A 14,631-nucleotide genomic window follows, 5' to 3' on the forward strand; every position below is an offset into this window, starting at 1 on the left:
GGACTAAGACTCCTCCTCAAGGTGCAATTCAAACTCTATCCTTCTTTATATGTTCGAATTCTCTTCTATCTACCTCCTCCTTCTATTCTTCTTTTCCTCTGACACCTCAAGGAATCTCTATACTGTGACATAGAGGATTTCCTACTTTCTTGTTCTCTTCTCTTTCATATGGGCAGGAACAAAGATAAAGGCATACTTGTTCAAGCTGATCCTGAACCTGAAAGGACCTTGAAGAGAAAACTAAGAGAAGCTAAAGCACAATTCTCTCTAGAGGGCCTAACAGAGCTTTTCAAAGAAGAAGAAACCATGACAGCCGAAAACAACAATGCCAACAATGCAAGGAAGGTGCTTGGTAACTTTACTGCACCTACTCCCGACTTCTATGGGAGAAGCATCTCAATCCCTACCATTGGAGCAAACAACTTTGAGCTTAAGCCTCAATTAGTTTCTCTAATGCAACAGAATTGTAAGTTTCATGGACTTCCATTGGAAGATCCTCATCAGTTCTTAGCTGAATTCTTGCAAATCTGTGACACTGTCAAGACCAATGGGGTTAACCCTGAAGTCTACAGACTTATGCTTTTCCCTTTTGCTGTAAGAGACAGAGCTAGGACATGGTTGGACTCACAACCTAAAGAAAGCCGGAACTCTTGGGAAAAGCTAGTTAATGCCTTCTTGGCAAAGTTCTTTTCACCTCAAAAATTGAGCAAGCTTAGAGTGGAAGTCCAAACCTTAAGACAGAAGGAAGGTGAATCCCTCTATGAAGCTTGGGAAAGATACAAGCAATTGATCAGAAGGTGCCCTTCTGACATGCTTTCAGAATGGAGCATCATAGGTATTTTCTATGATGGTCTGTCTGAACTATCCAAGATGTCATTGGATAACTCTACTGGAGGATCTCTTCATCTGAAGAAGACGCCTACAGAAGCTCAGGAACTCATTGAAATGGTTGCAAATAACCAATTCATGTACACTTCTGAAAGGAATCCTGTGAATAATGGGACAACTCAGAAGAAGGGAGTTCTTGAGATTGATACTCTGAAAGCCATATTCGCTCAGAATAAAATATTGACCCAACAAGTCAATATGATTTCTCAGAGTCTGTCTAAAATGCAAGCAGCAACAGGCAATACTAAGGAAGCTTCCCCTGAAGAAGAAGCTTATGATCCTGAGAACCCAGCAATGGAAGAGGTGAAGTACATGGGAGAACCCTATGGAAACACCTATAATTCTTCATGGAAAAATCATCCAAATATCTCATGGAAGGATCAACAGAGACCTCAACAAGGTTTCAACAACAATAATGGTGGAAGAAACAGGTTTAGCAATAGCAAGCCTTTTCCATCATCTTCTCAGCAACAGACAGAGAATTCTAAGCATAGCCACTCTAACTTAGCAACCATTGTCTCTGATCAAACCAAAACCACTCAAAGTTTCATGACTGAAACAAGGTCCTCCATTAGAAATTTGGAGGCACAAGTGGGTCAGCTGAGTAAGAAAATTACAGAACTCCCTTCTAGTACTCTCCCAAGCAATACAGAAGAGAATCCAAAGAGAGAGTGCAAGGCCATAAACACGTCTCACATGGTCAAACCTGGAGAGGAGGAAGAGGCAGTGATTTCCACTGAGAAAGACCTCAATGGACGTCCACTGACCTCCATGGAGTTCCCTAATGAGGAACCATGGGAATCTGAGGCTCACATTGAGACCATAGAAATTCCATTGAATCTACTTCTACCATTCATGAGCTCTGATGAGTATTCTTCCTCTGAAGAGGATGAAGATGTTACTGAAGAACAAGCTGCTAAGTACCTTGGAGCAATCATGAAGCTAAATGCCAAGTTATTTGGCAATGAGACTTGGGAGGATGAACCCCCTTGCTCACCAAAGAACTGGATGACTTAACTAGGCAGAGATTACCTCTGAAGAGACAAGATCCTGAAAAGTTCTCAATACCTTGTGCCATAGGCACCATGACCTTTGAGAAGGCTTTGTGTAACCTAGGTCAAGCATAAACCTCATGCCTCTCTCTGTAATGGAGAAGCTAGGGATCATTGAGGTACAAGCTGCTAGAATCTCACTGGAGATGGCAGACAATTCAAAGAAACAGGCTTATGGACTTGTAGAGGATGTCTTGGTAAAGGTTGAAGACCACTACATCCCTGCTGATTTCATAATCCTAGACACTGGGAAGTGTATAGATGAATCCATCATCCTTGGTAGATCCTTCCTAGCCACAGCAAAAGCTGTGATTGATGTAGACAGAGGAGAATTAGTCCTTCAAGTGAATGAGGACTCCCTTGTGTTTAAAACTCAAGGATCTCCCTCTGTAACCATGGAGAGGAAGTATGAAAAGCTTCTCTCAATACAAAGTCAAACAAAATTCCCATATTCAAACTCTAATTTTGGTGTTGGGAGGCCACAACCAAACTCTAAGTTTGGTGTTGAGAGGCCATCATCATGCTCTGAGTATCTGTGAGGCTCCATGAGAGCCCACTGTCAAGCTATTGACATTAAAGAAGCGCTTGTTGGGAGGCAACCCAATCTTTAATTATCTATGTTAAATTTCTATTTTCTTTTATTATTTTATGTTTTCTATAGGTTGATGATCATGTGAAGTCACAAAAACAATTGAAAAAGCAAAAACAAAAGAAAAAAAACGGAATGAAAAACAGAACACCCTGGAGGAGAAACTTACTGGCGTTTAAACACCAGTAAGGGTAGCAGAATGGGCGTTAAACGCCTAGTCTGGCACCATTCTGGGCGTTTAACACCAGAAATGGGCACCAGACTGGCGTTTAACGCCAGGAATGGGCAAGAAGCTGGCGTTAAACGCCAGAAATGGGCAGCAGACTGGTGTTTAACGCCAGGATTGGCAGCAAGGGGCGTTTTACACGCCACATGGTGCAGGGATGAGAAATCCTTGACACCTCAGGATCTATGGACCCACAGGATCCCCACCTACCCCACCTCTCTCTCTCTTCTTCACCCATTCACCAATCACCTCAATACCTCTTCCCCAAAAAAACCTCTCACCTATCAAATCCCACCATTCTCTTCACCACTCACATCCATCCTTCATAAAACCCCACCTACCTCACCATTCAAATTCAAACAACCTAAACACTACTTCTCCCCCTTGGACGAAACACAAAGCCCCCTCCATCTCCTCTATTTCTTCTTCTTCTACTCTCTTCTTTCTTTTTTTTCTTGAGGACGAGCAACCTTCTAAGTTTGGTGTGGTAAAAGCTAAAGCTTTTTTGTTTTTTCATAACCATTAAATGGCACCAAAGGCCGGAGAAACCTCTAGAAAGAGGAAAGGGAAGGCAAAAGCTTCTACCTCCGAGTCATGGGAGATGGAGAGATTCCTCTCAAGGGTGCATCAAGACCACTTCTATGAAGTTGTGGCCAAGAAGAAAGTGATCCCCGAGGTCCCTTTTAAGCTCAAAAAGGGCGAATATCCGGAGATCCGACATGAGATCCGAAGAAGAGGTTGGGAAGTTCTCACCAACCCCATTCAACAAGTCAGAATCTTAATGGTTCAAGAGTTCTATACCAATGCACGGATCACCAAGAACCATGATCAAAGTGTGAACCCGGATCCTAAGAATTGGCTTACAATGGTCCTAGGGAAATACTTAGATTTTAGTCCGGAAAATGTAAGGTTGGCGTTCAACTTGCCCATGATGCAAGGAGATGCACACCTATGCACTAGAAGGGTCAACTTTGATCAAAGGTTGGACCAAGTCCTCATGGACATATGTGAAGAGGGCGCTCAATGGAAGAGAGATTCAAGAGGGAAGCCGGTTCAACTAAGAAGGCATGACCTCAAGCCCGTGGCTAGGGGATGGTTGGAGTTCATCCAACGCTCTATCATTCCCACTAGCAACCGATCTGAAGTTACTATAGACCGGGCTATCATGATTCATAGCATCATGATTAGAGAGGAAGTAGAAGTTCATGAGGTTATATCCCAAGAACTCTACAAGGTGGCGGACAAGTCCTTTACTATGGCAAGGTTAGCCTTCTCTCATCTCATTTGTCACCTCTGCAATTCAGCTGGAATTGACATAGAGGAAGACATCCTCATTGATGAGGACAAGCCCATCACTAAGAAAAGGATGGAGCAAGTGAGAGAACCTCACCAAGAGCATGAGGAAACTCCTCATCATGAAATTCCTGAGATACCTCAAGGGATACATTTTTCTCCACAAAACTATTGGGAGCAAATCAACACCTCCTTAGGAGAATTAAGTTCCAACATGGGACAACTAAGGGTGGAGCACCAAGAGCATTCTATCCTCCTCCATGAAATTAGAGAAGACCAAAGAACCATGAGAGAGGAGCAACAAAGGCAAGGGAGAGACATTGAGGAGCTCAAGCACTCCATAAGATCTTCAAGAGGAAGAACAAGCCGCCATCACTAAGGTGGACCCGTTCTTTAATTTTCTTGTTCTTTATTTTCTATTTTTCGAAAATTGTGCTTTATGTTTATTTATGTTTGTGTCTTTATTACATGATCATTAGTGTCTAAGTGTTTATGCCTCAAAGCTATGAAAATGAATCCATCACCTTTCTTAAATGAAAAATATTTTTAATTGAAAAAGAAAAAGAAGTGCATGAATTTCAAATTTTAAAACAGTTTAGTTATTTTGATGTGGTGGCAATACTATTGTTTTTCTGAATGAATGCTTGAACAGTGCATATTTTTGAATTTGTTGTTTAAAGAATGTTAAAATTGTTGGCTCTTGAAAGAATGATGGAAAAAAGAGAAATGTTATCTGATGATCTGAAAAATCATAAAATTGATTCTTGAAGCAAGAAAAAGCAGTGAAAAGCTTGTAGAAAAAAAAAGAGAAAGAGAAAGAAAAAGAAAAAGCAAGCAGAAAAAGCCAATACCCCTTTAAACCAAAAGGCAAGGGTGATAAAAAGGGATCCAAGACTTTGAGCATCAGTGGATAGGAGGGCCCACAGGAATAAAATCCTGGCCTAAGTGGCTAAACCAAGCTGTCCCTAACCATGTGCTTGTGGCGTAAAGGTGTCAAGTGAAAACTTGAGACTGAGCGGTCAAAGTCGTGGTCCAAAGCAAAAAGAGTGTGCTTAAGAGCTCTGGACACCTCTAATTGGGGACTCTAGCAAAGCTGAGTCACAATCTGTAAAGGTTCACCCAGTTATGTGTCTGTGGCATTTATGTATCCGGTGGTAATACTGGAAAACAAAATGCTTAGGGTCACGGCCAAGACTCATAAAGTAGCTGTGTTCAAGAATCAACATACTTAACTAGGAGAATCAATAACACTATCTGGATTCTGAGTTCCTATATATGCCAATCATTCTGAACTTCAAGGAATAAAGTGAGATGCCATATTGAAGGAGTTCTCCAATAAGGAGTTGATATGTTTAATCGTGATTACTAAAAATGCAGCAAAAGTAAAACATACTCAGTAGGTTCAAGCCTCATGATTGACGAATCATCATCCATGGCAACACAGTATACACAAACCTTGTCTCTGAGCTTATCTAGAGAACGCTCTGGGGCCTCGTAGAGAACCAACTCCTGTGACACAAAGGGGCGGCTTCCATTACAATGGGAGATAATTGTTTTATCTTCTCCTGTTTTGCCTGCCTTGTGATTAGTCAAGGAAACATGGGTTACATCATCACCTTCCGATCCAGATACAGGGCTGCTGTTATCGTTGGATGCAACATTCTTTTCGCTACCCCGAGTAGCCATTTTTCCCTCCACGGGAGCTTGATCACTGTCCTCAAAATGACAGTCAATATAAATATCTTGAGCCTCTTTATAACTCTTTTTGGGGTCCTCATTAATATTCTTCTGTCCATTCCCCCTCACAACCTTGTCATCTTCCTTGGCATATTCGCTCACCTTGTTCCATACAACATACCTCCTTTGCCACTTGGATCCCTTACTAACAATAGGGTCTCTTGACTTAGCATCCTCTTGCATCATCCTGGTTATCTTTTCCTTAAAGATGCGATATTCGTCCTCGACTATACGATGAATAAACTAAAACAAAAACAAATGGACACTTTAAGTCATCCGACATCACTAGAAATATGTACAATAGAGTAGGTTTTAACCTACCAGATTCTTTCAGTGTGAGGGGATGAAGAAGACAGACTCAACATTTTTATCATTTGGATATAAGAATCCCTGCAAATATGATCCAACTTTCAATTATGGACACTAGGTTTTATCCATCCAACTTACTGGTATGTGAAAATATGGTCTTTGATGGAGCAACGTGAACTAAAAAATGCTTACCGTGAGAGACAACTTATCAGTGTGTATCTATTTCCTCATCAGCTTGTTATTCCAAAAGGACACAAGTGGAAACTTACCTCTATTAGCTGTTGCCCCGAACCTTTGCCACTACAAGTACAGAACCTATAAATAAAAGTTTACAGACATAAACTCCTGTGTTAAACATGGTTAACTATTACATCTTCATGAAGCACCTAACAAAGAACTAACGATGTATTCAATGGACGTAGATCTGTTTACCAATAATGTACTCTCTGCACCTCCTAACATGGAGCAAAGCTCCTAGCAATTCGGTGCTTGGCTTGTTCTTGTTTGTCGAACATAGAAAGGCTCCAATGGCATGCAACAAAAAAGCATGCCTCGACCAATCATCCACCCCTGCTTCCTATATGATCTGGCCTAGAGCAGGAATATCAAGATGCTTAAACTCCTCCAACACAGCCTTCTCTGCTAGATTCAAGTTTTTGAATTTTAGAACAGCTAGACCTGACAATCTGCACATTACTCATCGTGCTCTTAAACACCAAAAGAACATTTCACAGCTATCCTATTAGATGACTTCTAATAAAAAAAATTCATACACCAAAGTGAAATACTTACCCTCAGTTAGAAATCTAAAAACGTGAAAAACATTGCCCACTCACACGGGGATTGTGAGTGAGTTAGTTTTAACGCACATTTTTTTTAAGCAAAATGCTTCCACATTATGGAGTAATAACTTCAGATCTATCCTTTTGACATCGAGAGAAAGTAGGGCACCAAACCCCAATTCTTCCACCCGTGTAGATGATCGAACCCTTATTGACAGCTCATGTATTCCGTCAATGAAGTTTCCTCCTTCCTCGCTGGCCGTGGCCAACAACACAGCATGTCCCGTGGACTCTTCTTCGGCAAGACACCGACACCAAGGACGATACTTTCACGGCCCGTGGAGAACATCACAAAAAACCCGGGAGCAATGCGAAAATAGTGAAGTCCAGTCACTGGCTACAGGACTCAGATTAGGCAACGGTGATTAGTGTTTGTGATTTTGGACGGTTTAGGTGCAACAGTTAATAGTAAAATTTTTTTTGAATTGTTTAGGGTAACAATGATGCGAAAAGAAAAGTAAGAAAGAGAGTCATTAAGTGTTTTAGTGTATTTTCTATTTTTTCTATTTCAAGATAATATAATTATGGCATAATTCTTGTAACCAAATTAACATCACAAAGAATTTTCTTAACTTATTTGATCCTGTAACACTTTTTATACTACGGTACTTGAAACCGTATAAAACAACAGAGTTTAATTCCAATATATCGATCACATAATTTTTCACCCGAATAAAATAAAGTTTAATGACAATATATTGATAACATAATTTGGTAACAGAACTCTAGAAGATCGTCGTCCGAGCTTTTGTATTGGGTTCATGAGAAATTCAACGAATATCCTCACATTGCTAATTGGTTATAGATATTGTGCGCTGTTGACAAAATCTTTGTCATGAGCTTAATGCAATTGTGCCGTTGTTACAAAAATTTATCTAAAAATTTCAATCCCATAATATGTAGCATTAGATCCTTTGCGAGTGATAATGGATGACAAAACACAACCACAGAACTCCAAGAGATCATCATCCGTACTAGATCACTATTTGGTAACAGAATTTATGTGCTGGTTATGGAATCTTTATCTTGAGGTTACAACAACAGTGCCTGTGTTACAGGAAACTGTTGCCTTGTTGACTGCTGAAGCTGATTACATTGCAGCCTCTACATGTTGCTCTCAATTACTATGTTTGAAAACTCAGTTGGCTGCTTACAAGTTGAATGCATCTAATATTCCATTATTCTATGACAATATGAGTATCATAAATATTTCATAAAATTCTATTTTATACTTTAAAACTAAGCACATTGAAGTTAGATTTCAGTCTATTAGAGAATATATGCAAAATGAAAATTTAGACATTCGATATATTAAAACTGAAGATCAGCTGGTTGATATTTTCACTAAACTATTAATTGAAGAGAGATTCTACAAACTGCGTATTGCTTTGGGTATTATTAATTCTTCTAATTTTTCTTTATCTTTCTAATGCTCTGGTTCAGTATTTTGCTCGCAAGTCATTATGAGATAATTTTGGACAGATGATAAGTGGGTTTAATTTTGCTATGTTGGTAATGTGGAACCTAGTGGACATATCAGATTGTGTGGACCCTTTTTTTTGTTTCTTTATACTCAGATGGGCCATAATTGTCTGATTCTTGTTAAGCCAATTTTAGACTTGCATTTAAAATATTTGCTATTTACATTAATTTTTTTTAAAAAAAAGGGTCCATTTTCTGAAACATAGTGTACTAAATGTATATTTGGTTACAGTAGTAAAAATAAATTCTTCTCAAAATTTTTTTACTCATTCAAAGCTTAGACCTTCGCACTACTCTAGGGATATATTAATGCAGCACTACATGCACCATTTAACACACACTACTCTCCATTCATACAGCCTACTCTTCTCATTAAGAAACTAACCAGTGTTCTAAGTATGGCTCGCAAGAAAAGAGCTATTCGCGGAGGAACTCAGAGTAGTGCTCAAACTTCTCCTTCTGCTCCTTCCACGCACTACCATTTCCATTAACTTTTATTCTTCTCCCTCTCCAAATGACTCTCCTCCTTCTCCTCTTTCCAACACAGACCCTGAAGGAATGGCTTGCACCAAGATCACTGCTCGCTCCCCTGGTGTGGCTCCTAGGCCACCTTCATCACAGCCAAGTCCCTTACATGGAAAATGCAAGATTAGCGAGGAAGAAGATGAACTTCTTCACTCTCCTACTCACCCTAGTCGTAGTATGGTTATTGAATTTCAACTTCATCCTATTTCTGAACCAAAGCTTCCAAATCCCATTGCTTATAAATCTTTTTATGCTGATTTTTCAAAAATTTCCTATGATTCTTATCGCTACAATTCCTTCATGAACTACATGTTTTTCTACAAAGACATTATTGAGCAATCTATTTGTCCTCCTAAACTTGACAATCTTGATGATATTCGTCAAAAAGGTCTAAACTTTGTGTCACTGTTTGCATTTCAAAGATAGATTCCCATCCTCTCCATTCGTGAAAAGGCCTACCCTGATGTTGTGAGACAGTTCTACAATAACATGTCCTACAAAGAAGAGAAGATTACTTCATTTGTTAAGGGTCGTACCATTATTCTTGACAAATATCATCTCAGCAAAGTCCTAGATTACCAGGAGAAGAGAATCAATGTGTTCATCACTTGTAAGTAGGACAAGACTCTAAAAGTGTCCTACTTTGAGACCCTAGGGACTAATATTCACCATCTTGAAGGTACCACTCCCACTCACAAGTTGCTTGGTCCAGTCCGTACCCAGTTTGACAAGATTGGGAATCACATTATTCTGCCTCAGAGTGGCAGTTTTCAGCGTGTTTCATTCTGCAACACACTGGTTATGTTTGCTCTTCTATCTAAAATTTTCATTTTATTTGCTTATCTGTTGTTAAGGCACATGCATGATTGTGATAGTTCAAAAAATGCTTAATAGTCAATAAATTAATTCTTAATAAAAGAAATAAAAAATATAATTTTTATAGTAAAATAAGATAGAACTAATTAAAACAAGAATTTTGACTCTAATTTCAAAGAATTTGGCCCAAGATTGGGCCGAACGGACCGAATCGGTCAAACCAAGCCCAAAATGGGCCTAAGGCCCAACCCATTCAGCCATACACACTTAATGAATCTCCTTCTTCCTCATTCATTCAGCAAGGAACGCTGAAGAGAGAAAGAAGTTTATGAACCCTAACTCAAATTTACATTCAATCTTCAATCTCATATATCTTCTTGCTCCGAGCTCCGATCGCCGCACCGTTTGCGGCCACGCGTCTACAGCGTCGAGCTCTACAAAGCCCAGTATATCACAAGGTATGAAAACCATTGATGTGTTTCAGTTTATTTCTCCCTAAAATTCAAATTATATAAGCAATTATGCTGAAAATTGCTTGATTTCGGTGTTTAGGCTCGAATTAGCTTGAGGAGAACGTTCAATCTTGCTTCTTTGGTGCTTGTGTAAGGTGAGAATCCTAGAACTCTAGCTACTTCATTTATTTTTTGTTTTGGGTATTGAAATTTGGGAATATGTTTGTGATAATTTTGTTAGGTGCATGTAAATATATGATATGAGGCAATTGGATATGTTGGAAGCTTAATTGGAAGCTTGGAGTGAGATCGAGTTGCTAGATTTTAGTGATTGAGGCTTACAATTTTTCCTTGTGGGTTGCCTTGGGAAATACGTGAAAATCAGCCATTGTATGGTTTTGGTTTCTCGTATGTAATATATAATGTCTTGTGAAAACTTAGGCTAGATGACCATAGGATAAGTTGAAATGTGTAATTATGTTAATGTTTAGTAACTTTGATAGAATTATTAAATGATATTGAGAATGAGTAGTGATTGATGATTTTGTTAAAAGTGTGGTGTTAGTGTTTAATGATAAATTTGATTGAGTTTGATGGAAGTTGAATTAGTGTACTTGATATAGATTAGCAATTCTTGATGTAAATGTTGAGCCATTTATGATAGTGGGGTGAAGTATTTATTGTTGGTGATTGTTGAATGAAAGGGTTAAATGCGTATGTTGGTATTTGTGGCATGGGAACTATATATATATATATATATATATGAGTATATTTGTTATTGATTTGGGTTGAGGAATTGTGAATATGTATGTGTATATGCAGGGAATTATTGAATAATTGAAAGTATTTAGTGTGGTGTGTTGTAAAATGAATGGGAGGTATGGAGTTGAGTTTTGGAGATGCTTTGGTTGTTAAATGTTTGGGTATGAAATGAGGTTTTGGTAAAAATAGGGGTTTGGTGATCTTTGGAAAAGTTGCTTTTTAATGAAATTCAGTGATCCATAACTTGAGCCTCAGATTTTGGATTTAAATGAAATCTATTTCAAATTAAAGATAATTTCAAGAGCTTTAAAACGGTACAAATTTTGTGAAAATTGGAATTTAGTAGAGGAAGTTATGGACGCCAGAAGTTGGTAATGTGAATTATGAAATCTGCACTTTATCAGCTTTTAAGAAAAATGAAGGTGGCGCATACGCGGAGTCCTATTTTTCAGCAAGCTCAGTTTTTGTATTTTAAACATGATTTTAAACTTCTAAACCTCTATTTTTACTCTTTTATACCAAAAATATTAGTTTTAAGTATAGTGAAGAGATTAAGCTATGAAAGGGGGGTAACTTGGTACTGAAGGAAGATGCTGAAAGTGATGAATAAGGCAGGATTGAGAATAATGCGATGTTGATTGATGGTGCACGAAAATTACTTCACACTATGTAATTTCGCACAACTAACCAGCAAGTGCACTGGGTCGTCCAAGTAATACCTTACGTGAGTAAGGGTCGAATCCCACGGAGATTGTTAGCTTGAAGCAATCTATGGTTATCTTGTAACTCTTAGTCAGGAAAATAATTCACTTATCAAATTGAATTACGAAAAATAAGAGAGTATGAAATAAATGCTTATTATGCAGTAATGGAGAATATGTTGGGGTTTTGGAGATGCTTTGTCTTCTGAATTTCAGCTTTTCTCTTATATTCCTCTTCCCTCATGCATGCAAAAGTGCAAAGTTCCTTCCATGGCAAGCTCTATGTAAGGTGTCACCGTTGTCAATGGCTACTTCCCATCTCCTCAGTGAAAATGGTCCAAATGCTCTGTCACAGCACGACTAATCATCTAGAGGTTCTCGATCATACTGGAATAGGATTTACTATCCTTTTGCGTCTGTCACTACGCCCAGCACTCGCGAGTTTGAAGCCTGTCACAGTCATCCAATCCCAGAATCCTACTCGGAATACCACAGACAAGGTTTAGACTTTCCGGATTCTCCTGAATGACGCCATCAATTCTAGCTTATACCACGAAGATTCTGATTATGGAATCTAAGAGATACTCATTCAATCTAATATAGAACGGAGGTGGTTGTCATGCACACATTCATGGGTTGAGGAAGGTGATGAGTGTCACGGATCATCACCTTCTCTATAATTAAGCGCGAATGAATATCTTAGATAGGAACACGCATGTTTGAATGGAAAATAGAAGTACTTGCATTAATTCATCGAGACGCTGCAGAGCTCCTCACCCCCAACAATGGGGTTTAGAGACTCATGCTGCCAAAAGGTACAAATTTCAGATCTAAAATGTCATGAGATACAAAATAAATCTCTAAAAGTTGTTTAAATACTAAACTAGTAACCTAGGTTTACAGAAAATGAGTAAACTATGATAGATAGTGCAGAAATCCACTTCTGGAGCCCACTTGGTGTGTGCTGGGGCTGAGACTAAAGCTTCTAACGTGCCTGGGCTGTTTTGGGCGTTCAACGCCAGGTTGTAACCTGTTTCTGGTGTTGAACTCCAACTTGTAACCTGTTTCTGGCGCTGGACGCCAGACTGCAACATAGAACTGGCGTTGAACGCCAGTTTACGTCATCTATCCTTGAGCAAAGTATGGACTATTATATATTGCTGGAAAGCTCTGGATGTCTACTTTCCAACGCAATTGAAAGTGCGCCAATTGGACTCTTGTAGCTCCAGAAAATCCATTCCGAGTGCAGAGAGGTCAGAATCCAACAGCATCAGCAATCCTTTTTCAGCCTGAATCAAATTTTTGCTCAGCTCCCTCAATTTCAGCCAGAAAATACCTGAAATTATAGAAAAGCACACAAACTCATAATAAAGTCTAGAAATATGAATTTTTCCTAGAAACTAATGAAAATATACTAAAAACTTAACTAAAACATCCTAAAAACTACATGAAATTAACCCCAAAAAGCGTATAAAATATCCGCTCATCAATTGATATTATAAGTTTGATGAGAATTATGCATGAATATATATTTATGAATGTTGAGATGATGAGTTATGATTTTGAGGATAGACAAGTAATCCCTATCCAAGTTAGGACTTTGTGGATGGGCGAGTAATTCCTATCCGAGTCATAGCATGTGGTTAGACGAGTAATTCCTACCCGGGTTATGGTTGTGGCACCTACCTGAGTAGACGAGTATACCTATTACGGGGTGGCTGAAACACCGGCATAGAAAGACGAATAATACATGTTCCATGTTGTGGTGTTCTGTCCAGGGTTTGCTACCGAACATGTCGAGTTGGCTTTATAACCGACAGATGAGACTCATCAGCCATAGGGCAGGCATTATTTGGGTTTGCCTTTGTGAATTACTATGCTTATTTGCTATACTTGCTACCTGTGTATCTGAATTCTACCTGTGATTGCTTTGTCTGTATTGCTTGTCTGTGCACTGGTGAATTTGGAAGGTTGGAAGAGGTAGAAGGTGGATTGTAGAGTTAGAGTTTTATAAGATAGCAAGTGGATTGTATATTGAGGGTTTAGGTTAGGATTGAGTTAGACCCTTATGAACCTTAGATAACTATCTTGCTTATGGTTTACCGTGTTAATTCTTTAAGTTTTAAGTTTATTAATCTGAGTACTGGCATTCTAGGATTGCCTCTGGCATTCCCTGGACCTTATATCTTATGTGCGTGGCACCTTTACTATGCTGAAAACCTCCGGTTCTCATCCCATACTGTGTTGTTGTTTTTCAGATACAGGTCGAGAGGCACTACGGTAGGCACCTGGAGTTCTGCAGCGGAGTGGTTTATGGGATGTTATTTTGGTGTATATTTAATATATAATCTTATGTATTTAACTCTCCGAACAACTTCTTTATTTCGTACCTCTTAGAGGTTTATGGAGAACTAGGGTTTTATGTTTATGTATTTTGGACTTCGGGCTATGTATATATGTAAGTAGATATTCTCCGATCAGCCTTAGCTTCGCAGGCTGAGTTAGAGGGTTTGTTATCTTGTATTCTTGACCTTCTAATCCTACTTTTGGTTTAATTAAACTTATGAACCTTGGTTTTCTTAGTATGCAAGTTAACATTATTCTTGAGCGTTGCACTTTTAATTTTACAGTTTTGTTTTAACTATTCCTCTAAGGCTCCTCATATATTACTTTCTTTCAATTACTATACGTATATATATTTTATTTTAGAGGTCGTAATACCACACCACCTCTATTTTATGACTTAAGCGTAAAACTCTGTGTGGTAGGATATTACATTATGGTATCAGAGCAGGTCGTTCCTGTTGAGCCTGAGGGACGGACTGACTATGCTTCTGTGCATACTCTGTGTGTGTGTCTTTGTGCTATTAGGATATCTAACTGATATATGTGGCATAAACATTCATGAGCAATCATTTGGGACTTTGAAGCACTAGACTTACGATATTGAGACTGAT

At 38.8% G+C, this 14,631-nt stretch overlaps 1 non-coding gene across 1 annotated transcript; it reads right to left on the minus strand.

Annotated features, from left to right (window-relative positions):
- Positions 1–708: 708 nt before the first annotated feature.
- LOC112731290 (small nucleolar RNA R71) lies at positions 709–816 on the minus strand. The gene has a single exon (XR_003167075.1). It is a non-coding gene; the product is annotated as a small nucleolar RNA R71 (small nucleolar RNA).
- Between the last annotated feature and the right edge of the window lie 13,815 nt (positions 817–14,631).

This window comes from Arachis hypogaea, chromosome 12, assembly GCF_003086295.3.
Source record: "Arachis hypogaea cultivar Tifrunner chromosome 12, arahy.Tifrunner.gnm2.J5K5, whole genome shotgun sequence".
NCBI classification, from domain to species: Eukaryota; Viridiplantae; Streptophyta; class Magnoliopsida; order Fabales; family Fabaceae; genus Arachis; species Arachis hypogaea.